The sequence below is a fragment of the Macaca mulatta genome, chromosome 14 (assembly GCF_049350105.2).
Source record: "Macaca mulatta isolate MMU2019108-1 chromosome 14, T2T-MMU8v2.0, whole genome shotgun sequence".
In the NCBI taxonomy this organism is placed as follows: Eukaryota; Metazoa; Chordata; class Mammalia; order Primates; family Cercopithecidae; genus Macaca; species Macaca mulatta.
This window is the reverse complement of record NC_133419.1, coordinates 4,396,767-4,423,816: the sequence shown is the minus strand read 5'-3', so window position 1 is coordinate 4,423,816 and position 27,050 is coordinate 4,396,767. Positions and strand designations below refer to the sequence as shown.

General features: G+C 50.8%; 1 protein-coding gene across 32 annotated transcripts in view; it reads left to right on the top strand.

Moving 5' to 3' along the window:
* The window catches only part of PPFIA1 (PTPRF interacting protein alpha 1), a 171,216-nt gene that overhangs the window by 26,497 nt on the left and 117,669 nt on the right, over window positions 1–27,050 (top strand). For 26 of the 32 annotated variants that reach the window (XM_015113445.3, XM_015113444.3, XM_077961807.1 and 23 more), the window contains exon 1: window positions 26,467–26,660. The exons of 1 other annotated variant lie outside the window; for it this stretch is intronic. The gene's annotated coding sequence lies outside the window, so the exon portion shown is untranslated. Of the gene's footprint in view, window positions 1–26,466; window positions 26,661–27,050 lie in introns of those variants that run through there. 5 more of the 32 variants (XM_077961810.1, XM_077961809.1, XM_077961788.1 and 2 more) reach the window with 1 other exon arrangement.

The following is a 27,050-nucleotide window of genomic DNA, read 5'->3' as shown; positions in this document are numbered from 1 at the left end:
ATTCTGTTGCCATGCTGGGATCACTGCAGCCTCCATCTCCCGGGTTCAAGTGGTTCTTATGCCTCAGCCTCCTGAGTAGCTGGATTACAAGTGCTCACCACCACACTGGCTAATTTTTGTATTTTTAGTACAGACAGGATTTCGACACGTCGGCCAGGGTGGTTTTGAACTCCTGACCTCAAGTGATCCGCCCGCCTCAGCCTCCCAAAGTGCTGGGATTACAGATGTGAGCCACTGTGCCAGGCCAAGGTAATTTATAATGAACTGAAATTTATTGGCTTACAGTTCTGGAGGCTGAGAAGTCAAGGGACCACATCTGGCAAAGGCTTTCTTGCTGCATCATCCCATGGCAGAAGGCCCGAGAGAGGGTAGGGAGTGGGGCAAGAGGGAGCCAAACTAGTCCTTTTATAAGGAACCCACTCCCCAATAACGGCATTAATTTATTCAGGAAGGCAGTACCCCCCATGGCCCCCAAATACTACCCCCAGTTAGGCCCACCTCCCAACACTGTCACATTGGGGATGGGGTTTCCAGCACATGAACTTTGGGGGACACATTGAAACCATGGCACACACCTGCCATGTGCCGGCTCTTCTGCCAGGTGGGTAGGAGAGAATGATACAACAGTTCCAATCTTTCCCCTCTTACAGGTTTCTTCTGGGTAAGGGAGAGAGGACCCCACGTGGAAAGGGAAAGTATTTGCTACACAATATACGAGCTTTGTAGATTATATGCAGAGTGCATGTGCTCCGTAGAGCAGGTGGCACGAGCAAAGGACTTGCGGAGAAGGGACATCAAGTTGAGACCTGAAGATGGTCCCGGCAGATGAAGGCAGAGGAGTGGACATTCCATGGGCAAGGCGGGCGGTAAGAAGGTGTGTAGAGAAGATAAGAGCAGTCGGAATGTGGAGTTTCGTGTTGAGAGGAGCGAGGGGCTGGAGAGGTGACCAAGGACCTCATAGATTATGTAAGGAATGTGATCCTTGTCCCAGGAGCAGGCTTCAGAGGGCTTCCAGCAAGGGAGGGCCATGAGAAAGCTCTGGCGTTGGAGAGAGAACTCTGACTGCACTGTGGTCACCAGGTTGAAGTGGACAGGATTGGGTTTGGTGGTGATGGTGTGTGGAAGCCATCCGGCAAAGCTGGAGCAGAGGTTCCCCAAGCAGGAGGGGTGCTGGGGGTCTGCAGCAGAGCATGGAAGTGGGAGCAGAGAATGAGGAAGGTCAGAAGATTCCCCCGATCTTTTTTTTTTTTTTTTTTTTTTTTTGAGATGGAGTCTAGCTCTATCACCTAGGCTGGAGTGCAGTGGTGCCATCATGGCTCACTGCAACCTCCACCTCCTGGGTTCAAGCAAGTCTCCTGCCTCAGCCTCCCAAATAGCTGGGATTACAGCCACCACCACACCCAGCTAATTTTTGTATTTTTAGTAGAGACAGGATTTCACTGTGTTGGCCAGGCTGGTCTTGAACTCCTGACCTCGTGATTCGCCTGTCTCGGCCTCCCAAAGTGCTGGGATTACAGGTGTGAGCCACCGTGCCTGGCCTCCCCCCAACTTTTTACCAGAGAAATTCTTACCTTCCTGAAAAGTTGAAAGACCAGTACCACAAACACATCTGTCTCTACCTAGAGTCAACAATCTAATATCTCCAGCTTTGCTGTCTCAAGACATAGCAAAGCAGGTGGATTTTCTTTTTCTGTACCATTTGGAAGTCAGTTTCAGACGTGGACATGAGCTTCACCCGGAGACCCTCAGCTGCATCTCCTGAGAATGAGGGCAGTTTTCTCCTGAATCGCAGAACCAGTATCACACCACGGAAACCCAAGAGGAGTGACGTCTGCTGCCCAGTTTGTGTCCAGATTGTCCCCAGTGTTCCAGGATGGCCTTTCATGGTTGGGTTTTTGTTTTGAGAGCCGGGGTCCCATCAAGATCCCAGGGTCACATTTGGTTGTCTCTTTAGTCTCTAAGAAAGACTCTGGAGGTGGAATGTGCAGGGCTTGATGAGTCAGTCACTGGGTTTCAGGGGTGGAGGGCAGGGAGGATCCAGGCAATGACCGGGTTCTGGTTTGGGCAGCCGGTGGTGCAATCCTTGGCATGAGGAATTCTGGAGAGGGAACAGATCTCAGGGAGAGTGGGTTTTGGAAGGGCCGAGTGTGAGGAATTGTCTGGCTGTCAGGTGGGAAGCTCAGGAGATGGCGGCGAGATATAGTGAGGGCTGTGTTAGCTTCCTGGGGCTGCCAAACAAATGGCCAGAGTTGGGGTGGCTTAAAGCAACAGAAACGTGCTTTCTCTTAGCTCTGGAGGCTGGAAGTCCAAAATCTATGTGTCAGCAGAGTCCTGCTTTTCCCAAGGGCTCGAGGGAAGAATCCTTCCTTGTCTCTTCCAGCTCCTGGTGGTTTTCAGCAATCCTTGGCGACGCCTCCAATCTCTGCCTTTGTTTCGGCACATGGTCACCTTTCCTCTTATAGTTCACATGGCCCTCTTATAAGGACACCAGTCATTAGGTTTAGGGCATACCCTCCTGCACTGTGACCTCATCTTAATTTAACCAATCACATCAGCAAAGACCCTGTTTCCAAATAAGCTCACGTCCTGAGGTTCCTGCTGGACACAGAATTTGGGTGGCACCCCTATCCAACTCAGTATACGGTCAGCAGCATCTAAATGGTGACTGAGACAGCAGGAATGGCTGTAACTGGCCAGGGAGAGCAGATGGAGGGGGAGGAGAGGGAAGGAGGGGAAGGGGCCCTAGAAAAGAACCAGGGGGGCCGGGCGCGGTGGCTCACGCCTGTGATTCCAGCACTTTGGGAGGCCAAGGCAGGTGGATCACCTGAGGTCAGAAGTTCGAGACAAGCCTGGCCACATGGTGAAACCCTGTCTCTACTAAAAATACAAAAATTAGCCGGGTGTGGCGACACGCGCCTGTAATCCCAGCTACTCAGGAGGCTGAGGCAGGAGAATCGCTTGAACCAGGAGGCAGAGGTGACAGGGAGCTGAGATCACACCATTGCACTCCAGCCTAGGTGACAAGAGTGAGACTCCATCTAAAAAAAAAAAAAAAAAAGGAAAGAACCAGGGGACTTAGTCACAGTCTGGAAGGGAGGAGGCTGTGGGCTCTACAGGGTCAAGTGCTGTGGGGTGTCAAGTAGAGAAGGGCTGAGCCACATGCAGCCTCTGGATTCCACGATGAGCTGGCCGGAGACTTTGGCAAGAGCAGTGTCAGGAGACCGCTTGGGGAAAACGCAGACTGCATGGAATTTTGTTTTTACATTTCAGACCCGGCCTCCTAGACCTCTTTTTTATTTGTTTGTTTTTTGAGACAGAATCTTGCTCTGACACCCAGGCTGGAGTGCAGTGGTGCCATCTTGGCTCACTGCAACCTCTGCCTTTTGGGTTCAAGCAATTCTTATGTCCCAGCCTCCTGGGTAGCTGGGACTACAGGGGTGCACCACCACACCTGGCTGATTTTTGTATTTTTAGTAGAGACAGGATTTCATTATGTTGGCCAGGCTGGTCTCAAACTCCTGGCCTCAAGCGATTCGCCCGCCTCGGCCTCCCAAAGTGTTGGGATTACAGATGTGAGCCACGGGGCCCCGCCCTCATAGGCCTCTCGAAGGCAAGTGGAATAAGTGGCTCTTCTTACGTATTTATCTTGCTGTTGTCAGTTCTTCCCTCGGGCTGTAAGCCCCTCCAGATTAGACGCTAGATTAGATTTTGATCCCTGTAACTCTCCCAGACCCCTGTAGGACCCGTGGCCTCCTGTGAGCATCAGCACTCACAGCCCCAGCATGTCTGCCCCGGTCTGTGCTGAGAGAGGGTTCCTTATAGGATAGGAAGGTACCAATTCCAGCTGCAACTATTGACCTTTTTTGTGTGACTTCACATGCATGGATTTGCTCATTGAACCCTAACCCTAACCTCTAGTAGTAGGAGAGTACTATAGTACTAAAATACCACAGGAGTACTACTGTTACTCCAACATAGCAGGTGAGGTAACGAAGGCATAGAGAAGTCAAGTCACGCAGGAAGTGAGGGAGCCAGGATCCAGACCCGGTGATCTGACTCCGGAGAGCACAGTGCCTTGCAGAGCACGTGGCTTCACGTTGACCATTGAATGGGTTCCAAGGTCATCAGCAGATCTCAGGCGGACTTGTGGATGCGCTCCTCGAGCTCCCTGGAGTTCTTCTAGGTCTGACCTCAGCTGGGGCCTGGCTACACGCTGTTCTTTACTTCCTGGGATAAAGAGCAAACACTGACCCTGAGCACTGTGCATCATCAGAAGGGCAGGTGCAGGCCCAGAGCAGGGGGCTTCCAACCTAAGCATGATCATGCTCCCCACAGAGCCCCTGCAGACTGGAGACTTGGACCCCACAGGTCACTCGCAGCCTGCCCACCACTTTCTCACCTCACCTTTCCTGTCTCAGGTGTGCTGCTTTCAGCTGAAAGCCCCAGAGGGACCACGCCTAGCCCTTCCTGGCTCAGCTGCCCCAGAGCGGTGAGGTTTTCTGGTTTATTTTTTCAGTTGTTATTAGAGGTCTTCGTTATCTTTCTCGTGAGTGACTAAAGCCTATTATCCCTAGGCAAGTTCCTGCCTGGCGGGTGGGTGGGAGCCTCCAGTGTCTGCATCTTCTCCCACACCACCCCCGGAGCCTGAGCTCACACAGCTGGGGTGGGGAAGAACCTGCCTGCGGCCCGTGGGAAAGCTGGGGAAGGAGGGGAGGCTTCTGTCCATGCCGAGGGAGCAGCTGCCGTGCCAGCCTGGCCAGGGGGCTCTTCTCTGCTGTTCTCTAGGTGTCCTGAAGACCACAGGCTGCTCCCAAAGAGAAAGGGATGGGACAAAGGGATGTCCTTCTTCCCTCTTGCAAAACTTCTTGCACCTGAGGTAGAGTAAATCTAAGCTCCCCCCTACCCCAGATCTTTGAGAAGAAGGTAAGGGACCCATGCCAGGTGCAGTGTCTCACACCTGTAATCCCGGCACTTTGGGAGGCTGAGGGGGGCAGATCACTTGAGGTCAGGAGTTCGAGACCAGCCTGGCCAAAATGGTGAAACCTCGACTCTACTAAAAATACAAAAATTAGCCGGGTGTGGTGGGACATGTCTGTAATCCCAGTTACTAGGGAGGCTGAGGCAGGAGAATTGCTTGAACCAGGAGGTGGAGGTTGCAGTGAGCTGAGATTGAGCCATGGCACTCCAGCCTGGCGATAGAGCAAGACTCCATCTTAAAAAAAAAAAGAAGGGAAGGGACCCTGTATTAGGCCAATCTTCACTGCTGTGAAGAACTACCTGAGACTGGGTAATTTATGAAGAAAAGAGGTTTTAAATGACTCACAGTTCCACAGGCTAACAGAAAGCATGACTGGGAGGCCTCAGGAAACTTACGGTCATGGCAGAAGGTGAAGGGGAAGCAGGCACATCTTCACAAGGTGGCAGGAGAGAGAGAGAGCAAAGGGGGAGGTGCCACACACTTTCAAACCATCAGATCTACTGAGAACTCACGCACTATCATGAGAACAGCAAGGGGAAAGTCACCCATGATCCAATCACTTCCCACCAGGTCCCTCCCTTGGCCCATGGGGATTACAATTTGACATGAGATTTCAGTAGGGACCCAGAGCCAAACTGTGTGAGACCCCAGCCTCAGTGGACACGGTGTGCCTGCCAGCTTTCATGCTAGCTTGTCCTCTGCCAGGGGCCCTCTCCCCACTCTGCTCACATGACAAGCTCTTACTCCTCCTTGCTGTTTCACCTTCAAAGTTGCTGCTTCCAAGGAAACCTCCCTGCTTCCCCCGTGCCGCCAGAACACGCTGCCCGCTCCCTTTTGTCTTTTTCACTGTGGAATTTAGCCTCCTGCCGGGCAGAACCTGTGTCTTGTCGCCCACCCCGTATCCTCAGCACCTGGTCTTACAAAACAGCACAGGTTTGCCACAGTTGAATCGGCAGGTGGCCTGGTCATTTTCCTCTCCTTCCCCTCCCAGAGCCAGGCTCATCTTCTCACGCCTGAGGCTCCTGGCTTCCCTCCCCAAGTGGGACCGAGGCAAGCAGCAAGCAAAGAGTGCAGGGAGCTGAAAAAGTGCCAAGCCAGAGGACAAGACTCCTTGGCAGGATGACCTCCTGGAAGAGGTGACTTCATGGCCCAAGAGCTCAGTGGCTGCAAGATGTCAGTCTCGCAGAGGGCTGGCTCGGAGTGTCCTGGGCTCGGAGAACCATGAGTGCAAGGACCCCGGGGCAGGAACCAGCGTGGCAGATCTGAGGGCCACAGAGACAGCCAGTAAGAGCAGAGCGAACTGTAGACTTTACCCCAGGTGTGTTGGAAGTTGGGGAGCAGTGCCGGGGGGAGGTGCTTTTGATGCCAGAGTGGCTGGATGAACTAAAGTTGAGGGCCTCCTCACAGCCGCCTCTGCCGTCCTGCAGACGCTGGCCAATTATTTGGAAACATTCACAGAAAACACAGCAAGAAAAGCCTCCAGAGTCTGGGGGCAGTGAGAGCACTTCTCACCTATCAGTTCATATTAGACGGTGGGAAATAGACCAGGGGCAAAGAGAACCTGTTTTTCAGCCACCCACAGGGATGGAGACGGTAGCATTAATGAGGATTCCAGCCCCTTCTGGGTTTAAGTTATTTACACAAAGGTATAAGGCATGTCATAAGAAGGTATTGGGTTATATGGCCACAAGAGCCATTCTTCTCTCTTATTGGAAAGGAGCTGAGCGGCTGTGGAGACCAGCTATGTGCTTGGATGCTCAGGGACTGATCACGTGTGCCCACCCGGCCAGCTACTGATCTCTGCAGTGCTGAAAGGAGGCACCATCACGGCCCCTGCTTGCTCACTGAGGAAACTGAGGCTCGGAGAACTTTGGAGACCTGCCTCAGTCACAGGCCAGCACAGGCAGACAGTGAGCTCAATGCCTGGACTCTTCAAATCTTGTGCCCTTTTTAAAAACCTTTTGTTATGAACTATTTCATTAATTCGCCAACAACGGTGGTGGTGTTTTGCAAGATGAAAATAATGATCACATAATGTGGACACCCACACACCACTGTCCACTTAAGAAATAAAACGTGCTGGGACCAACCACCCTTGCTTTGCTCCTGGTGGTTGAATCACCACCACTTGGCCCCCAGGTGCCCAGGACGACTCTGGATTTTACTTGTATCTTTCCCTTGCCCCGTGCACCTCTTGCTTTCTGCCAAATGCTTTGTGGTTTCATAGTGTACCTAGGATATTACTATGGACTACTCAAAATGCAGAAATGCATAAATTTGTATGAGAGTGTGTTAATTTCCTGGCCAGGCGCGGTGCTTCACGCCCGTAATCCCAGCACTTTCGGAGGCTAAGGTGGGAGGATTGCTTGAGCTCAGGAGTTCAAGACCAGCCTGGGCAACATGGTGAGACATCGTCTCTACAAAAAATACAAAAACAAGCCGGGCATGGTGGCGCACGCCTGTACTCTCAGCTACTAGGAAGGCTGAGGTGGGAGGATCGCTGGAGCCTGGAAAGTCAAGGCTGCAGTGAGCCATGATTGTGCCACTGCACCCAACCTGGGCAACAGAGCAAGACATTGTCTAAAAAACAAACAAACAAAACAAATAAACAAACATAGTGTGTTCATTCCCTGAGGCTGCTGTAATCAATGACCACAGACTGAGTAGCTTTAACAGCAGAAATTGATTCTCTCACAGTTCTGGAGGCTGGAAGTCTGAAGTCAAGGCGTCTGCACACAGAGTGGGTTCCTTCTAGAGGCTCTGAGGGCGTATCTGTTCCAGGCTTCTCCCAGCTTCTGGGGGCTGCTGGCACCCCTCAGTGTGCCCCAGCTCACAGCCGCACCCCTCTAGTCTCTGCTTCTGTCTCTCGTGGCCTCATCCCTGTGTGTCTCTGTGTCTCTTCTTCTCCTTCTCCTTCTTCTTTTTTTTTTTTTGAGATGGAGTCTTGCTCTGTCACCCAGGCTGGAGTGTAGTGTCATGATCTCAGCTCACTGCAACCTCCACCTCCTGGGTTCAACCAATTCTCCAGTCTCAGCCTCCCGAGCAGCTGGGATTACAGGCACATGCCATTACACCCGGCTAATTTTTGTACTTTTAGTAGAGACAGGGTTTCACCATATTGTTTAGGCTGGTCTCTAACTCCTGACCTCAGGTGATCCACTTACCTTGGCCTCCCAAAGTGCTGGGATTACAGGCATGAGCCATCATGCTCGGCCAAAGACCCTTATTGTACACAAGGTCGTATTCACAGGTACCAAAGATTGGGACATGAACATATCTTTTTGGGGGCCACTATTCACCTACTACTTATAGGAAGGCACTCAAAATTTACTTAGTGGTCAAAGTGCTTGATCAAAAATTTAGGGCGCCCTATGGTGTGCAGATGTCTGTGGTATTGTCTCTGTCTCGGGGCAGGGGCCACATCTCATGCCCCCTCCAACCCCACCGGCTGCTCAGTAGGATGGAGGGAAGGGGCCTCTGGACCGTGGCCTGAGTTTGCCAGGATGCAACTGAGAATGAGAGTGGGGGCTGGGTCTTCCCTCCTGCGTTGCCGTCGCAGAGCCCACTTGCCCACCGCCCTCCCCCAACAGACTAGCTCAGAGCTTGCAGTGTGCTTCACCCCAGTTGTCAGCTCTCCTTGCACCCTGTCCTTGTCCTGTGGGGCACATCTCACCTCGTAATGAAGGAAATCATGGGTGTCATTTGTGTTTAAGGCTCACCTTCTCCCCAGATCCTGCCTTCCCAGTTCTTCCTTTGTAGACCCTCAAGAGATCATTGCCACCTAAATGAACGAGGTCCTGTGGGGTGATCTGGACCCTTCTTGGCCTGATCCAAAGGAGACTGCAGGGTGGGCTGTGTCACAGTGAGGCGTTCAGCTAGCACAGGAGGAAGGAATTACCATAAGTCAAGTAAGTGGATTTAGCCTGCTTGGCCTATGGAGCTGAGAGCACAAAGCAAACGGCTGCTCGGACACCATGGCTGGGCACCTAGGAAGCCCCCGTGGGCAGCAGTTCCCCCAAAATGATGCCCAAACACCTGCTTTGTGCTGGAGACCGAGACAGGTGGACACACAGATGGAGGCACGTGGACAGACCGCGTCTCCAGCCCCACCCGCAGTAGGATAAAAGTCTTGCCTCCTGACCCCAAGGCCACCCCCGCCCTCGGGCCCCCTCCCACTCTACTTTGGCCCTGGGCTCGCCTTCCTGCCTTCCTTCCTGCCTGCCTTCTTGCCTTCCCTGCCTTCCCTGCCTTTCCTTCCTTCCTTCTTTCCTTCCTTCCTTCCTTTCTTCCTTCCTTCCTTCCTTCCTTCCTTCCTTTTCTTTTTCTTTTTTTATTTTTGAGATGGAGTCTCGCTCTGTCACCCAGGCTGGAGGCAGTGGCGCAATCTTGGCTCACTGCAACCTCCGCCTCCTGGGTTCAAGCCATTCTCCTGCCACGGTCCCCCGAGTACCTGGAACTACAGGCGGGACCACCACATGGCCCTGGGCTATTTCTAACCATCTGGGTGCTCAGGCTTGGGCGAGGGCCGCCTTTGTCTGCAGTGGGAAGGTTCTACCCTACAACTTTACCATGTTGGGAAGCGGCTTGGGAATCTTCATCATGATTCCCACACGTGTTCATTCCATTCCGCCCGTGTGAAAAGCCTGGAACCATTGAGTGCAACGAGCTAACAGGGTCTGGCTCCCCCGGGAGGCGGCGGCCCTCAGGGGTTTCGGAGCCCCCAGTCTGTGTGTTCCCAGAGCTAGGGCTGGGAGCCCTGCCTGGCTTCTCTTTGATAATTAGTTCTTGGAAATCTGCTGTGGCAACACTTCCCGGCACAACCATGGGTTCCTTTTGTGTCCCGGCTGGAGCCATCTCGGGGGTGGTGTTGGCTGCTGGCTGGAGACGCAGGCCCCACTCCCCCAGGAGCTTCGCGCCTCCTTTCTGCAGCTCTGCCTCTCAGGGCAGCTCCTAAACCCCAGGCTCAGGCCTTCTCGGCTCCATCCGTGTCCACAGGTGCCGCCTTCTCTGGCACAAGCCGACCGTTACTCAGAGCTGAAAATTTCAATCCAATTTAAAAAGAAAAAAGAAAAATCCCCACCTCCACTGCCCAAGAAACAGGCCTCATTTCTCCTTTGTTCTGAATCACAGCCAGCGGGTTCTCAGAATGCTGGGATACCGAACAATATGATGTCCTCCATCCATCCTGGCCACGTTGTGAGCAGTCATTTCGCCATCCCAGGGCCAGGAGAAGGTGTGGTGGGAGAGGCTTCTGGGGCCTGAGGCATCGGTGGGGTCTCAGGCCGTTGGGTTGAGGGGAGATGAGGAGGGTGGACTGGGGGCCCAGGCCTCATGCAGCATGCAAGGGCAGGCTCTTAAGGCTCCATTCATGGGACATGTTTCCTTGATATGTGGCGACTTTTTTCTTTTTCTTTTTTTTTTTTTTTTTTTTTTGAGAAATAGTTTTACTCTGTCACCTAGGCTGGAATACAATGGCACAATCTCCGCTCACTGCAATCTCTGCCTCCTGCATTCAAGCGATTCTCCAACCTCAGCCTCCGGAGTAGCTGGGATTACAGGTGCCTGCCAGTATGCCCGGCTGATTTTGGTGTTTTTAGTAGAGATGGGGTTTCACCATATTAGCCAGGCTGGTCTCAAACTCCGGACCTCAGGTGATCCGCCCGCCTCAGCCTCCCAAAATGCTGGGATTACAGGCGTGAGCCACCGCACCTGGCTGATATGTGGGGACTTTTCACGTTTGAAGAGACCCGACCAACCTAAACCTACTGCAACATAAAGCACAGATCTGTGAAGATCTGTAAGTCGCACAGAAGGCACTGATGTGTGAAGATCTGTAAGACCACAGCTTCCTTCCCAAACACAGTGTGAACACAAGGCCACGGAGAGACAACAGTCAGGATCAAGACCCTGATACCCACTGCATGTGAAAGCAAACTGGTTAACAACCTGCAACTCCAGCCGGTCACGGTGGCTCACGCCTGGAACCCCGGTGCTTTGGGAAGCTGAGACGGGTGCGTCGCTTGAGCCTAGGACTCTGAGACCAGCCTGGGCAATAGGACGAAACCCCGTCTCCACTAAAAATACAAAAATTAGCTGGGTGCGGTGGCATGTGCCTCTGGTCCCAGCTACTTGGGAGGCTGAGATGGGAGGATTGCTTGAGCCCAGGAAGTCAAGGCTGCAGTGAGCCATCATTGTGCCACTGCACACCAGCCTGGGTGACAGAGCAAGACTCTGTCTCAAAACAACAACAAAAATGACACACGTGGTGTAAGGGAATGACTCTCCGGTATTCTTTAAGGCACGACAGTGAAAAACGTCATGTGAAAATAGGGATTTACCCTGACAGATAACACTGTAATTGCTCGGTCTCTTGGAAATACGGCATCATCTGCGAAGAATCTGATTCATGAGATCTATATCATCGGGAAACGTTTCAAGGAAGCAAGTAAAGACCGGGTGCAGTGGCTCACGCCTGTGATCCCAGCACTGTGGGAGACTGAGGTGGGTGGATCATCTGAGGTCAAGTGCTGAGAACAGCCTGGCCGACATGGTGAAACCCTGTCTCTACTAAAAAGACAAAAATTAGCCAGGCGTGGTGGTGGGTGCCTGTAATCCCGGCTACTCAAGAGGCTGAGGCAGGAGAATGGCTTGAACCCGGGAGGCGGAGGTTTCAGTGAGCCGAGATGGTGCCACTGCACTCCAGCCTGGGTAGCAAAGTGAGGTTCATCTCAAAAAACAAAAAACAGAAAGGAGCAAGTAACCTCCGATCATGGCCCTTCAAATTATCCTCTGCCATGATTCTTCTTCTTATTATTATTTTTGAGACACAGTCTCGCTCTTGTCCCCCAGGCTGGAGTGCGATGGTGCAATCTCAGTTCACTGCAACCTCTGCCTCAGGGTTCAAGCCGTTCTCCTGCCTCACCCTCCCAAGTAGCTGGGATTATAGGTGTCTGCCACCACACCCGGCTAACTTTTGTATTTTTAGTAGAGACAGGTTTGCCATGATTATTTTTGTAATCTGGTCAGTTAATAAACAGTGACTGCTCTCAAACTGAAAAAGTGTGTGTGTGGGGATCATTTAGCCTAAGAATCTACTCCCAACTGGGGTGTTCTCGGTTCATTTTTATTATCATTATTTTTTGAGATGGAATCTTGCTTTGCCGTCCAGGCACAAGTGCGGTAGTGTGATCTCAGCTCACTGCAACCTCTGCCTCCCAGGTTCCAGACTGAGGCAATTCTCATGCCTCAGTCTCCCAAGTAGCTGGGACTACAGGCGTGTGCTACCATGCCTGGTTAATTTTGTGTATTTTTAGTAGAGATGGGGTTTCACCATGTTGGCCAGGCTGGTCTTGAACTCCTGACCTCAGGTGATCCACCCACCTCAGCCTCCAGAGGAGCTGGGATTACAGGCGTGAGCCACTGCACCCGGTCTCCTCAGTTTCTTTCTTTTTTTTTTTTTTGAGATGGAGTCTTGCTCGTTGCCCAGGCTGGAGTGCAGTGGCGCGATCTTGGCTCACTGCAAGCTCTGCCTCCTGGGTTCATGCCATTCTCCTGTCTCAGTCTCCCGAGTAGCTGGAACTACAGGTGCCCACCACCACGCCTGGCTAATTTTTTGTATTTTTAGTAGTAACAGCGTTTCACAATGTTAGCCAGGATGGTCTCGATCTCCTGATCTCGTGATCTGCCCGTCTCGGCCTCCCAAAGTGCTGGGATTACAGGCGTGAGCCACCGCACCCGGCCTCAGTTTCATTTTTAAAATGAGGCTCTCGATAGAGTAAAGTGTGTTCTGGGATCTTTGAGTCTCATCCCTGGCAGTTCTGGCTTAGCCTTGTCAGCTGTCTCGCCTGGAAAATGGAAATGTGGTATCCAGGCGCTGATGCTGAAGATGGGGGAGGAGTCCCATGCGTCTCACCAGAGATGGTCTAGGCCGCCATCGAGGCGGGCTGTTACGGCCTGAACTGTGCCCCCACTTTCTCCGATTCTGATGTTGACACTCTAACCCCCAGTACTCAAGAAATCGACTGTATTTAGAAATGGGATCTTTAGAGAGGTGATTAAATTCAAATGAGGCTGTTAGGGTGGGTCCTAGTCCCATATCCCATATGACTGGTGTCCTTATCAGAAGAGATTAGGACACAGACATGCACAGGGGGACAATCATGTGAGGACACAGGGAAAAGTCCGCCAACGAGGGAGAGAGACACCAACCTTTTCATGCCATGGTCTCGGACTTCAGCCTCCAGAATGTGTGATGATAATTGTCTGTTGAAGCCACCCCATCTGTAGTTAGTCCCCTGTGAGTTTGTCTGCCTCGCTGGCTTCTTTTGGGAGCAGCTCATTGCGTTTCCCATGTGATGGGAGGAGCTGGAGGGCCCTCCCTTCTTAGGGAGACTGAGCGGAGCTCACAGCCTCAGGGCAAGCTCAACTCTGTGCCTCCATTTAGCAGATCCAATTAACACGCACCCCTTTAAAGAGCTGTCACTACTGGCAGCACACACCACGTTTCAAACCGGATACACATTTTTTGCTGCTTCATCTGTTTAGCCGCCGAGACAATGCGTTCTGATGTCTTGATTTATTGACGTACTCTCAGCGCCTGGCCCGGTGCCTGGCATAAAGTGGCTCCACACCAGAATGCCTGTGGGATGAATGAATGAAAAGAATACAATTACAACATCTAACAGTTGTCACATCCTCTATATTTAAAAAAAAAAAAAGTAATTTTAAGAAGTGTCACTGGCCAGACGTGGTGTGGCTCACGCCTATAATCCCAGCACTTAGGGAGGCCAAGGTAGGAAGATCCCTTGAGCCCAGGAGTTCAAAACCAGCCTGGGCAACATAGGGAGACCCCATCTCTATAAAAAATTAAAAGCCCAGCCCAGTGGCACATGCCGTGAGTCCTCACTACTCGAGAGGTTGAGGCTGGAGGATCCCTTGAGTCCAGGAGGTCAAGGCTGCAGTAAGTTGAGATCGTGCCACTGCACTCCAGCCTGGGTGACAGAGTGAGACTCTGTCTCAAACAACAATAACAATAACAACAACAAAACAAATTAGCGAAATAGCTTACATTCATATTTATTTTATTTACTTATTTATTTATTTTTTTTTTGAGATGAAGTCTCATTCTGTCACCCAGGCTGGAGTGCAATGGCATGATCTCGACTCACTGCAACCTCTGCCTCCTGGGTTCAAGCGATTCTCCTGCCTCAGACTCCCAAGTAGCTGGGATTACAGGCACGTGCCACCACGCCTGGGTAATTTTTGTATTTTTAGTAGAGACAGGTTTCACCTTGTTGGCCAAGCTGATCTCAAACTCCTCACCTCAGGTGATCCACCCACCTCGGCCACCCAAAGTGGTGGGATTACAGGCATGAGCCACCGCACCTGGCTAATTTTTGTATTTTTATTAGAGATGCGGTTTCACCATGTTGGGCAGGCTGGTCTCAAACTCCTGACCTCAGGTGATCCACCCGCCTCGGCCTCCCAAAGTGCTGGGATTACAGGCTTGAGCAACCACTCCTGGCCCAATTTTCGATTCCATACTTCTGCCCCGTGTTGTTTTGTCTCAGAATCCATTTATTTAAAAAATAAATATGTTGCAGATTTGGAAAGAAAAAAAAAAAAGACATGGGTATGAGATATCAGAATCCCCCAAACCCTAAGTTATTTTGTATTTATTAAAAACATTGTGTTTACTTGCTTGTAAATAATGGGTGACCATAATAAGCAGGTTCAGAGGTTTTCTGTAAAAAAATTTTTAAAAATCTGAAGTGCATGGTTTCTAATTATAAACCAATATATTTTGACAATATTGCTTTTTTTTTTTTTTTTTTTGAGACAGTCTCCAGGCTGGAATGTAGTGGCACAATCTTGGCTCACTGCAACCTCCGCCTCCTGAGTTCAGGTGATTCTCCTGCCTCAGCCTCTGGAGTAGCTGGGACTACAGTCGTGCACCACCACTGCCAGCTAATTTTTGTATTTTTAGTAAAGTCAGGGTTTCACTATGTTGGCCAGGCTGGTCTTCAACTCCTGGCCTCAAGAGATCTGCCTGCCTTGGCCCCCCAAAGGGCTGGGATTACAGGCATGAGCCACTGCGCCCAGCCAGTATTACATATTTTAATAACATAAAAAATCTCCATCTGATGTAGACATTTGATAATAAAAAACATTAAAAGAAAAGAATATTAGTAAACAATAAATGTCAAATTAAAGTAATTTTTAAAACTTAGAATAATTCCACAAATATCCAACATTTTATTAAAAGCTTAATTGTCCTGTCTCATAATCTTGATCTTTGTTTCATCATAAATATTCCAGCTGTGGAAAAATTTCTTAGGACTGTGCCCAAAAGTATCCTCAAGTTGGACAATAGGAAGACTATAGGGTTGTTTGTTTGAGACAAGGTCTTGCTTTGTCACCCAAGCTGGAGGGCAGTGGTGCAATCATATAGGTCACTGCAGCCTCAGGCGCCGAGGCTCAAGTGATCCTCCCACCTCAGCCTCTAGAGTGACTGGGACTATAGGCATGCTCAGCTCATTTTATTTTTTTTGAGATGGAGTCTTGTTCTGTCACCCAGGCTGGAGTGCAGAGGTGCGATCTCGGCTCACTGCAACCTCCACCTCCTGGGTTCAAGCAATTTTCCTGCCTCAGGCTCCCTAATAGCTGGGATCACAGACACTTGCCACCACACCTGGCTGATTTTTGTATTTTTCGTAGAGATGGGGTTTCACCATATATTAGCCGGGCTGATCTTGAACTCCTGACCTCAGGTGATCTGCCACCTTGGCCTCCCAAAGTGCTGGGATTACAGGTGTGAGCCACCATGTCTGGCCTCATATTTTATTTTTTGAGACGGTCTTGCTCTGTTGCCCAGGCTGGAGTGCAGTGGTATGACCTTGGGTCACTGTAAACTTCACCTCCCGAGTTCAAGCAATTCTCCTGCCTTTGCGTCCCGAGTAGCTGGAATTATAGGCGTTCACCACCACGCCCAGCTAATTTTTATATTTATAGTAGAGAAAGAGTTTGGCCATGTTGGCCAGGCTGATCTTGAACTCCTGACCTCAAGTGATCCCCTCACCTCAGCTTCCCTTAGTGCTGGGATTACAACCGTGAGCCACCACACCTGGCCTTCATTTTTTTTTTTTTGTAAAACAGGATCTCACTATGTTGCCCTCACTGGTAGAGTTTTTTTTGTTCTTGTTTTTTTTTTTTTTTTTTTTTTTTTAATTTTGCGGTAAAATACACATAACACAAAATTTACCATCTTAACCACTTTTGAGTACATAGTACTTTCACAGTGTTTCACTGCGTGCAACCATCACCACCATCCATCTCCAGAATTTTTCTTTTTCGACTCAGTCTTGCTCTGTCACCCAGGCTGGAGTGCAATGGGGAGATCTTGGCTCACCACAACTTCTGCCTCCTGGGTTCAAACAATTCTCCTGCCTCAGCCTCCCAAGTAGCTGGGATTACAGGCATGTGCCACCACACCTGGCTAATTTTGTATTTTTAGTAGAGACGGGGTTTCTTCATGTTGGTCAGGCTGGTCTCGAACTCCTGACCTCAGGTGATAACACCCGCCTAGTCCTCCCAAAGTGCTGGGATTACAGGCGTGAGCCACTGCGCCCGGCTGTCTCCAGAATTTTTCATCTTGCAAAACTGGAACTCTGTCCCCATTAAATAGTAACTCCCCATTTTCCTTCCCCCAGCCCCTGGCACCCACCATTCTACTGTCTGTCTTTATGGATTTGACTACTCTAGGGACCTCAGATAAGTGGAATCACATGGTGTTTGCCCTTTGTGTTTGACTCAGTTCACTGAGCATCATGCCTTTGAGACTCATCCGTAAGGTTACTTTTAAATTTTTTTTTATTTTATTTTTTCTGAGACAGGATCTCACTCTGTCACCCAGGCTGGAGCGCAGTGGCATGATCACCACTCAATGCAGGCACAACCTCCTGGGCTCAGGTGATCCTCCCACCTCGGCCTCCTGAGTAGCTGGGACTACAGGTGTGCATCCACCACACCCGGCTATGTTTTTGTATTTTTAGTAGAGATGGGGTTTCACCGTGTTGCTCAGGCTGGTCTCAAACTCCTGGGCTCAAGCCATCTACCCGCCTTGGCCTCCCAAAGTGCTGGAATTACAGGTGTGAGCCACCGCACCCAGCCCAGATTACCTTTTTTTTTTTTTTTGAGACAGAGTCTCACTCTGTCGCCCAGGCTGGAGCACAGTGGCGCATCTCGGCTCACTGCAAGCTCTGCCTCCCGGGGTCACGCCATTCTTCTGCCTCAGTCTCCCGTGTAGCTGGGACTACAGGTGCCCGCCACCATGCCCGGCTAATTTTTCTGTATTTTGAGTAGAGACAGGGTTTCACCATGTTAGCCAGGATGGTCTCGATCTCCTGGCCTCATGATCCGCCCACCTCAGCCTCCAAAAGTGCTGGGATTACAGGCGTGAGCCACTGCACCCGGCCCAGATTACTTTTTTAATGGTGAAATTATTTCATCTGCTTCACAAAAAAACTATAGCCCACAGTGAGTACTCAGACTCTGGAAAATGCCAGCAAATACATTGGGTAGGATTCAAATCACACGAACATTGAGATCTGTTAGCAAGGTGAACAGCGCTAACATTCAGAATCACGCGTTGAAGTTGCCAGTTTGAGGACTTAGTTGCTTATTTCTTAGAATACCACTCATAGGATTTGGATTTGGATTAAACACACTATGTGTAGAAACTCAACAACATTTATTTTCAAGAATAACTCACCGTTTGGCAGAGGCGGGGGCCAGGGCAGGCATACACAACAGGGCACAGCCACAGGCAAGACAGACTGGTTCTCTCGCACACACGTCTGTCCTGGTTCCAGGAATGTTGGCCTTAACCTTCAGCTCCATGTGTCAGCGCTTCCTGCCCTAGCTTTTTTTTTTTTTTTTCTTTTGAGACGGGGTCTCACTCTATCGCCCAGACCAGAGTGCAGTGGCATGATTACTTCTTCTTCTTCTTTCTATTTTTTTTGAGACAGAGTCTTGCTCTGTTGCCCAGGCTGGAGTAAGAGGCAAGATCTCAGCTCGCTGCAATCTCTGCCTCTTGGGTTCAAGCAATTCTCCTGCCTCAGCCTCCCAAGTGGCTGGCATCACAGGCATGCACCATCACGCCAGGCTACTTTTTGTATTTTTAGTAGAGACGGAGTTTCACCATGTTGACATGGCTGATCTCGAACTCCTGACTTCAGGTGATCCACCCATCTCAGCCTCCCAAAGTACTGGGATAACAAGCATGAGTTGCTGTGCCCAGCCTGCGCTAGCTTTTCTTTTGTTTGAGACAGAGTCTCGCACTGCCGCCTGGCTAGAGTGCAGTGGCGCTATCTCAGCTCACTGCAACCTTCGCCTCCCGGGTTCAAGTGATTCTCCTGCCTCAGCCTCCTGAGTAGCTGGGATTATAGATGCCTACCACCATGCCTGGTTTTTTGTATTTTTAGTAGAAACAGGGTTTCACCATGTTGGCCAGGCTGGTCTCGAACTCTTGACCTCCTTATCTGCCTGCCCCGGCCTCCCAAAGTCCTGGGATTATAGGCGTGAGCCACCATGCCCAGCCCTATCCTAGCTTGTGACTTGACATTAGTGCATTCCTTTGAGCCAGTAACCTCTCTCTATGTTGATTAAGTTTGTTTCTCCAGTGAGAATCCTACTCTTTCCTTTTTTTTCCATCTATCGGCTGATTTTTTTTTTTTTTTTTTGAGACCAAACAAGTTTTGCTCTTGTTGCCGGCTACAATGCAATGGCACGATCTCGGCTCACTGCAATCTCTGCGTCCCAGGTTCAAGGGATTCTCCTGCCTCGGCCTCCTGAGTAGCGGGACTATTGGTGACTGCCACCACACCTGGCTAATTTTTTGTAGTTTTAGTAGAGATGGGGTTTCACTATGTTGGCCAGGCTGGTGTCAAACTCCTGAGCTCAGGTGATCCACTCACCTTGGCCTCCCGAAGTGCTGGGATTACAAGCGTGAGCCACTGTACTCAACCTTATTGACTGATTTTTCTTGTTATTCAGGATTGGGAAAGGGACCAATTTCCTGCGAGATGGTGGGAAGGAATTTCCTGGAAGCACAGTGGGCAGAATATTTCCTTATGGTCTGACGGCAGCTGCCACAGCCCCCAGTCCCAGTCCTCAAGGACAGAGGCCATGGGGCTTTCTTCTGCTCGCTCTTTCTTCAGAGAGGGAAGTCCCAGGAGTCTCTGCACACTTTCCCTTGTGTGTCATGGGTGAGAACAGGACTGTAGCTTATCAGGAGAAAAGGGGAAGAGGATGCTAGCGGAGTTGGTCCAAGCCTGATTCATGCTGTGGGGATGAGCATGGCTCAGATTCAAAGGACTTCCACCAGTGACAATATTGCTCATATGGCACTTCCCAACTCAACCCTCACGGCAATCCTATGAGGTGGTGCTACCATCTTTGCTTTACAAATGAGGGCAGTGTGGCCCAGAGAGGCCAAGAAGATTACCTGGGAGCATACAGCTACGGCAAAGAAGCAGAGCCAAATCTGACCCAAGCTACCTGGCTCCAGGGTCGGCGTCCACACCCACTGTGCAGAAGTGTCTTCAAAGTGGGCACGGTGACCAGGCAGGGGGCCAGCTGGGGGGGTTGCCACAGTCAACTCTCATTTCCAGCCGTAAGAGTCTCACAACGAATATCGCAGGGTGGTCTGTGGGTGTTATGATCCCCATTTGACAGATGAGGAGATGGAGGCTTAGAGGTTAGTGCCTTGCCCCAGGGCAAGGTAAAGAGCTGGGAGTGCAGCTGAGACCTCTGAGAGCTGGACTACCTCTGTCTGGGCCCTTCTCCCTATAATAGTGGGACATTTTTATTAGGTGGCTCTGTTTGACGAACACAATGAGGTTGTCAAGAGAAGCAAGTTGCAAAATGCTTGACTTCCCTTTGAAATATAATTATACGTATACATTATATTATGAATGAGACAAAAATCTTCATGCCCACGCAGGAGGCCATGAGATGCCCAAAGCGTTGGGAACCTCCCTGTACCTGGTGTTAGGACAGGGGCAATGGAGACGATTTCAGACAAGATGGATCAGGGAGACAGATTCATAGACCGGGGCTCAGGACCTTGGTGTCCCATCCCTGGTGGAAGGGTTTGACTCCTGCTTTGGGGGCTTGGAGATAACTTTTGATGTGGCAGCAAGAACATTGGCTTTGGAGCCAGAGAGTTTTGGGCTCAAGTCACTGTTTCTACCAAATCATAAACTGTGGGGTGTGGGGTACATTATCTAATCCTTCTGGGTCTCAGTATTTTCAACTGTAAAAGGAAGTAGAATATACTTGTGAGGATTTGTGGAGTTATATGGGTTAAAGGTTTTTTGTAAAACGCTCTGGAAATTGTAAAATGCTCTGGGATTTTCTTATTGTCACTTCATCCAGAGATGTCCATGCTCTTCGGACTGACCTGAACAAACCAAGCTCCCAACATAGTCATTGATGGACCAATTTTTTTTTTTTTTTAAGTCTCGCTCTGTCACCCAGGCTGGAATGCAGTAGCACAATCTCAGCTCACTGCAACCTCCGCCTCCCAGGTTCAAGTGATTCTCGTGCCTCTCAGCCTCCCGAGTACTGGGACTACAGACGCGTGTCACCACGCTCTGCTAATTTTTGTATTTTTTTTTTTTTTGTAGAGATCGTGTTTCGCCATGTTGGCCAGTCTGGTCTCAAACTCCTGACCTCAAGTGATCCACCCACCTCAGCCTCCCAAAGTGCTAGGATTCCACCACTCCTGGCCAATGGACCAATGTTTAATTAATCGGTTTACCACGAGGCATCGAACTGCCATAGAAACCAGAACACTCGAGCTAATGATCTCCCCAGCTTAGTGGCCACTAGGGGCTCAGTTTCCTCATCTGCAAAATGGAAAGCATACAGGCATAGCCAGGCAGAGAAATATATATATATATATATATATATATTTTTTGGAGATGGAGTCTCACTCTGTCGCCTAGGTTGGAGTGCAGTGGCACCATCTTGGCTCATTGCAAGCTCTGCCTCCCGGCCCCGGAGAACTATTTTAAGAATGAAATGGTGGCCGGGTACAGTGGCTCACACTTGTAATCCCAGCACTTTGGAAGGCCGAGGTGGGCAGATCACCTGAGGTCAGGAGTTTGAGACCAGCCTGACCAATATGGTGAAACCTCATCTCTACCAAAGATACAAAAATTATCTGGGCGTGGTGGCGCACGCCTGTAATCCCAGCTACTCAGGAGGCTGAGGCAGGAGAATTGCTTGAACCTGAGAGGGGGAGGTTGCAGTGAGCCGAGATTGCACCACTGCACTCCATCCTGGGCGACAGAGTGAGACTTCATCTCAAAAATAAAGAAGAAAAAAAAAGAATGAAATGAGATGAATAAGTAAAACGGTAGCTCTTGACCCTGGGAACTGAATTATCTGGGCTGCACTGCAGACCAACTGGTAAAATGTTTTCTCCTCAGTTGTTCCTTAAAGAGGCCACTCCTTGATCACAGCAACATGCAGACAGGACCGGGAATCGAGAACCCTGGGTTCACTCAAGCCTCCACCTCCAGCTCTGCCCCAAACTATCTGAGTGTCTACAGGGAAATCTGTTTTGCATCTCTGGGTTTCACCTTCCTCCTCTTAAAGGAAGGACTACATCCTCCACCATCCACCGCCCCCAGGCTCCTCCAGCTCAGACCTTCCCCTGAACTGTGTTGTCACAACACCCATTCATTAGGTGGCTTTACATGTTCTGGGTAATTTGGGCACATCCTGATCTCTGTGATTGAGGTCGAGCCACACCCTGATCCCCGCAGGAACCTCCTTCTCGGGCCGCTTACATCTCTGGAGTGGAGAGGTGTCCTGGGTGATGCTCATGGTTGACAACTAACTGCATCGTCCAGGCACCTCCTAGAAAGCAGAGGCTGGCTGACCTCCACTGCAGCCACATTTGCGAACATGAAACCCACGCGTAGTGATAAATTCTCTGCTCCCTCCTCCCTCCTTCTGTCATGTTTTATTTATCAAGCCTTTAACAGAAGAACTGGAGTGAAAACATTTTCCATCTTTGCTGTTTTCCTGACGTGGCCTTGTGTGACAGCATGTCACCCAAGCTCTGAGAAATGTTTTCCAGAGAAATACTTCTGGGAAGTCGTTTAGTTGGGTGGCGTGAGTAACGCCACCTGAAAGTCATGTTAACTTCCTGAAAGCAATTCTCCATGGTTCTTGCTTGTCCAGATTGAATTTTAATGAACATTTATTGGAGGTTTTCCTACTGATTATAATAATGATGCACATTCATGATAAAGTATCTGGAAAATAAAGACTAGCAAAATGGAAATGCAGCTTCCAGCCACAATCACACTCAAAGATAACCACTGCGAACCTTTTGATGGGTCTCCTTCCAGGAATATATACATATATATATATGAAGGAAGTGGTGAAAGAGAAAAAACTAATTGACTATAGTAACAATATTTTCATATGTAGACATATATGTTTTTCTTTTATAATTTGAAACTTAAAATTTAATTTCGCATTTCAAAAATAGTTCATTTCATATAAAACTCATTTTATTAAAAATATATTACCTTAACATTCTAGAGTTATTCATATACAAGATAAATTTTACATAATACAGTCTTAATCTAAACATAGACTGTTTTCTTTTTCAGATTGGGGTTCACACTCTGTATACTTGTTTGCATTTGCTTTTTTTAAAAAGTTTTTGTTTAACCATGTATAAAAATTAAGGCATACTATATTAATGTACAGGTATTTGACAAACATATAGTAATGTAACTACCACCACAATCATGATATACATAATTATCTAAAATATGACTGTGGGCCAGGTGCTGTGGCTCACGCCTGTAATCCTAGCACTTTAGGAGGCTGAGGTGGGTGGATCACCTGAGGTCAGGAGTTTGAAACCAGCCTGTCCAACATGGTGAAACCCTGTCTCTACTAAAAATACAAAAATTAGCCAGGTGTGCCTGTAATCCCAGCTACTCGGGAGGCTGAGGCAGGAGAATCGCTGGAACCCTATGAGATGGAGACCACAGTGAGCCGAGATCACGCCACTGCACTCCAGCCTAGGCGACAGGGCAAGATTCAGTCTCAAAAAAAAAAAAGGCTGTGAATGTCATCAACTTTTCTGTCATTTGGAAGTGCAATAATTTAACCAATTTTGTTTTCTTGGCCATTTAGGTTGTTTACGATTTCTCCCTTACCGATTTCCAATCTGGGGGAATGAAATCAATGAATTAAAATGCATGAGGGCCATGAGTGGTGGCTCATGCCTGTAATTCCAGCACTTTGGGAGGGCGAGGTGGGTGGATTGCTTGAGCTCCGGAGTTTGAGACCATCCTGGGTAACATGGTGAAACCTCTTTTCTACCAAAAATACAAAAAAGTTAGCCAGGCATGGTGGTCTGTGCCGGTAGTCCCAGCTACTTGTCGGGGAGCTGAGGTGAGAGGATTGATTGGGCCTGGGAAGTAGAGGCTGCAGTAAACTGTGTTCGAACCACTATACCTCAGCCTAGGTAACTAAATGAGATCCTGTCTCAAAAAAAAAAAAGAGAAAAAGAAGGAAGGAAGGGCAAGGGGAAGGGAGGGGAGGGGAGGGAGAGAGAGGAAGAGAGGAAGGAAGGAAGGAAGGAAGGAAGGAAGGAAGGAAGGAAGGAAGGAAGGAAGGCAGGCAGGCAGGCAGGCAGGCAGGCATAAAATGAATGAAATTCGGAATTTTCATTTTCCTGGAGCTATACCAACTGGGTGTCTCCCTTCTCCACTGGAAAAATCCCACATCATTCAAGACCCAGCTCAGATATTGCCTCCTCTATGAAACCCCCATGATGCCAGCTGGAGAGAGGGTTCCTCCCTTCCCTGTGATTCCACAGCACCAAGTCATATACACTGTTTATGGGACAGACATTGCAATAGTCTGATTTTCTTCTCTCCTCCAGACTGTGAACTCATACTAGAAGTGATGTCTTAGCTCTGTGTTCCCAAAACCTAAGCCATGCTTGGCTCATACATGCTCCACAAATGTCCATGAAATGAATGAACATTCTACCCTGCTGAACTAAATTTTGATCTTGAGCCGATTTCTTAGAAAACAGACACTTTATGAGCATGGTGCAAACATACCTGGCTGCATTAAGCAGGTACCCCTAAGGAGAGCTGGAAATTTGCTGGTTTTGGACAGTGGTTCAGGGGAACTTGGGAGTGGTGCAGAATTGCTGGCATGTGGAAAGGTACAGGGTACTTGCAGAACACCTCATCTAAGTGATCATCTTCACAATTTTATTTTTTATTTTTGAGACAGAGTCTCGCTTTGGCACCCAGGCTGGAGTGCAGTGGCACAATCACAGCTCAGTGCAGCCTCGACCTCTCAGACTCAAGCAATCCTCCCACCTCAGCCCCCCAAGTAGCTGGGACTACAGGCGTGGCCCACCTCGCTGGACTAATTTTTAATTTTTTGTATAGACGCAGGTCTCGATATATTGCCCAGGCTCAAGCAATCCTCCCACGTTGGACTCCCAGTGTGCTGGGATTACAGACGTGAGCCACTGCACCTGGCCAATTTTTTTTTTTTTTTTGAGACAGAGTCTCGCTCTGTCTCCCAGGCTGGAGTGCAGTGGCATGATCTCGGCTCATTGCAACCTCCACCTCCCAGGTTCAAGCTATTCTTTCACCTCAGCCTCCCGAGTAGCTGGGATTACAGATGCCCGCCACCACACCTGACTAATTTTTGTATTTTTAGTAGGGATGGGGTTTCACCATGTTGGCCAGGCTGGTTTTGAACTCCTGACCTCAAGTGATCTCCCCACCTGGGTCTCCCAAAGTGCTGGGATTACAGGCGTGAGCCACCACACCCGGCCTCACCTGGCCATTTTTACACTTTTAAAATAGCAAGAAACTAGGGGCAAAAAGTACAAATTCATATTTATGTGTAATCAGTCAATAAATATTTATTGAATGAACTAATAAATTAATGGAAGGTGTACCAGATCCTGGCAGGCGAGAAAGTCAGTCGGAGGCAGTGCTTGTTCTTAGTGCACTCACAATGGACAATCAAGGAATTCACCTTGGACGGGCTCATTTCTCCCTCCCCTGTGCAGTCTCTTCTCAGACTTATCAGTTCTGAGGGGCTCCTGGCTGCCTCACACCAACAACGGTGGCCAGTGGACACTGGCGATGGTGTCCTGTCATTCTGGTTTGTGAAGAGTTTTTGCGCCAAGTCAAACCCTGGGAGGAGTGGGGAGAGCATCCTCTTTCATTAATTAGAGGTGTCTCTATTCATCTCCGTAAATACAACATCTAGCACAAGACTTGGCCCACAGTAGGTGTTTAAAAATGCTTGCTGAGGCCGGGCGCAGTGGCTCACGCCTGTAATCCCAGCACTTTGGGAAGCCGAGGCGGGCAGACCACGTGAGGTCGGGAGTTCAAGACCAGCCTGACCAATATGGAGAAACCCCGTCTCTACTAAAAATACAAAATTAGCTGGACTAGGTGGCGTGCGCCTGTAATCCCAGCTACTCGGGAGGCTGAGGCAGGAGACTCACTTGAACCCGGAGGCAGAGGTTGCAGTGAGCCGAGATGGCGCCATTGCACTCCAGCCCGGGCGACGAGAGTGAAACAACGTCTGGGAAAACAAAACAAAACAAAACTTGCGGAAAGAATGAAATGACCAAGACTTCTGTAGGGCCGCCCGTCAGGTTCTCAACTAGTCACTCCACATCTGATTCATATCTTAAAGCAGCCTCGCAGGTAGGTCTGCATCATTTTCCCATCCTACATCGGAGGCGCTGAAGCCCAGGCGGGCTTCCCGAATCGCCCGGGCCCACGCTGCAGAGTGAAAGCCACAGCGGCAAAGCCTGCACGCTGGACGCTGCGCCGGAGCGTCCCCAGGTGCAGCAGGCTGCGCTCCGTAAGTGGGTCCTGGCGGGAACCGCGTCCTGCTGAACCCCGATCAGGCCCGGGGAGACCCTGGGAGCGACGCGGCGGGCGGGGTCTGGGCCCGCGGCAGTGGCTGAAGCCTCGGCTCGCTCTTCCTCACAAGGTGCGAATCCAGCGCCTCCAGCTCGGGAGGGACCTGACGTGCGGGACGCGTCCGCCTCAGAACCCGAGGCGCGGCACATACTCGGCAAAGGCCGCCGGCGTCCCCGCAGCAGTGGGAGGAGACTAGGGATGCCCGGAGGAAGACGCTGACCCGGCGAGCACCTGAGCGCCCACCTGTGGCTCATCCCGGAGACCCCCCACCGACCCGGGCGGGGCCTGGGGGCGTGGCTCCCGTCTCGCTCAGCCAATCAGTTCCCCGGAGCAGCCGCCCGCCCCCTCCTGAGGCGACAGCGCTTGCGCACTCGGGCCGCGGTCCTCCTCGGGCCCCGCCCCCGGGGCGGTGCTGACGCTCGCGCCGACGCGCTCGACGTCGGGCACGTCGACGCCGGCGCCGCGCAGCCGGGCCCGCTCCTCCTCCGCTCCGCCAGTGTCCGGCCGCGGGCCGGCCTTAGTGACTGGGGCGGCGGGCCCCGGGGCCGCGGCGTGGGGCGGGCAGGCGGACGCCGGCCGCGGGCTGCCTTCGTCGGCTCCCAAGCTCGCCCGGAGCGAGCAGCCGCCCGCGAGCCGCCGCGGAGCCTCCTCGCCCGCTCCCGCCGGTGAGCAAGGTAAGGGAGCGGGACACTGAGGCAGGCTCGGGGCCCAGGCGTCACCGGCTGGTCCCGGTCTCCGCGGCGGCCACGCAGCCGGTTGGATGTGTTCGCGAGGAAGGGTGCGCTCCGGGGCGGGTGGGGGCGAGGCCGCGGCGCCGGGTCGCGCTGGGAGAGCTCTGGCGGGACCCCAGCGCCCCGAGGGATGGCTCCGGGGACTGCGCGCCGCCCCTCCCCGAGCCCTGCGCCCCGTGACCTGGGCGCTGGGGCGAGGGGCGGGGAACTGCGGCCGCTGAAAGCCCCGGCCCGAGCGGGCTCCGTTGTCAACGGTCCTCACCTCCGGGGTCCGGGGCTCCCGCCGCACCTGATACAGGAGGGGAAGGAGTACGGTTCGAGCAGGCTGGAGGT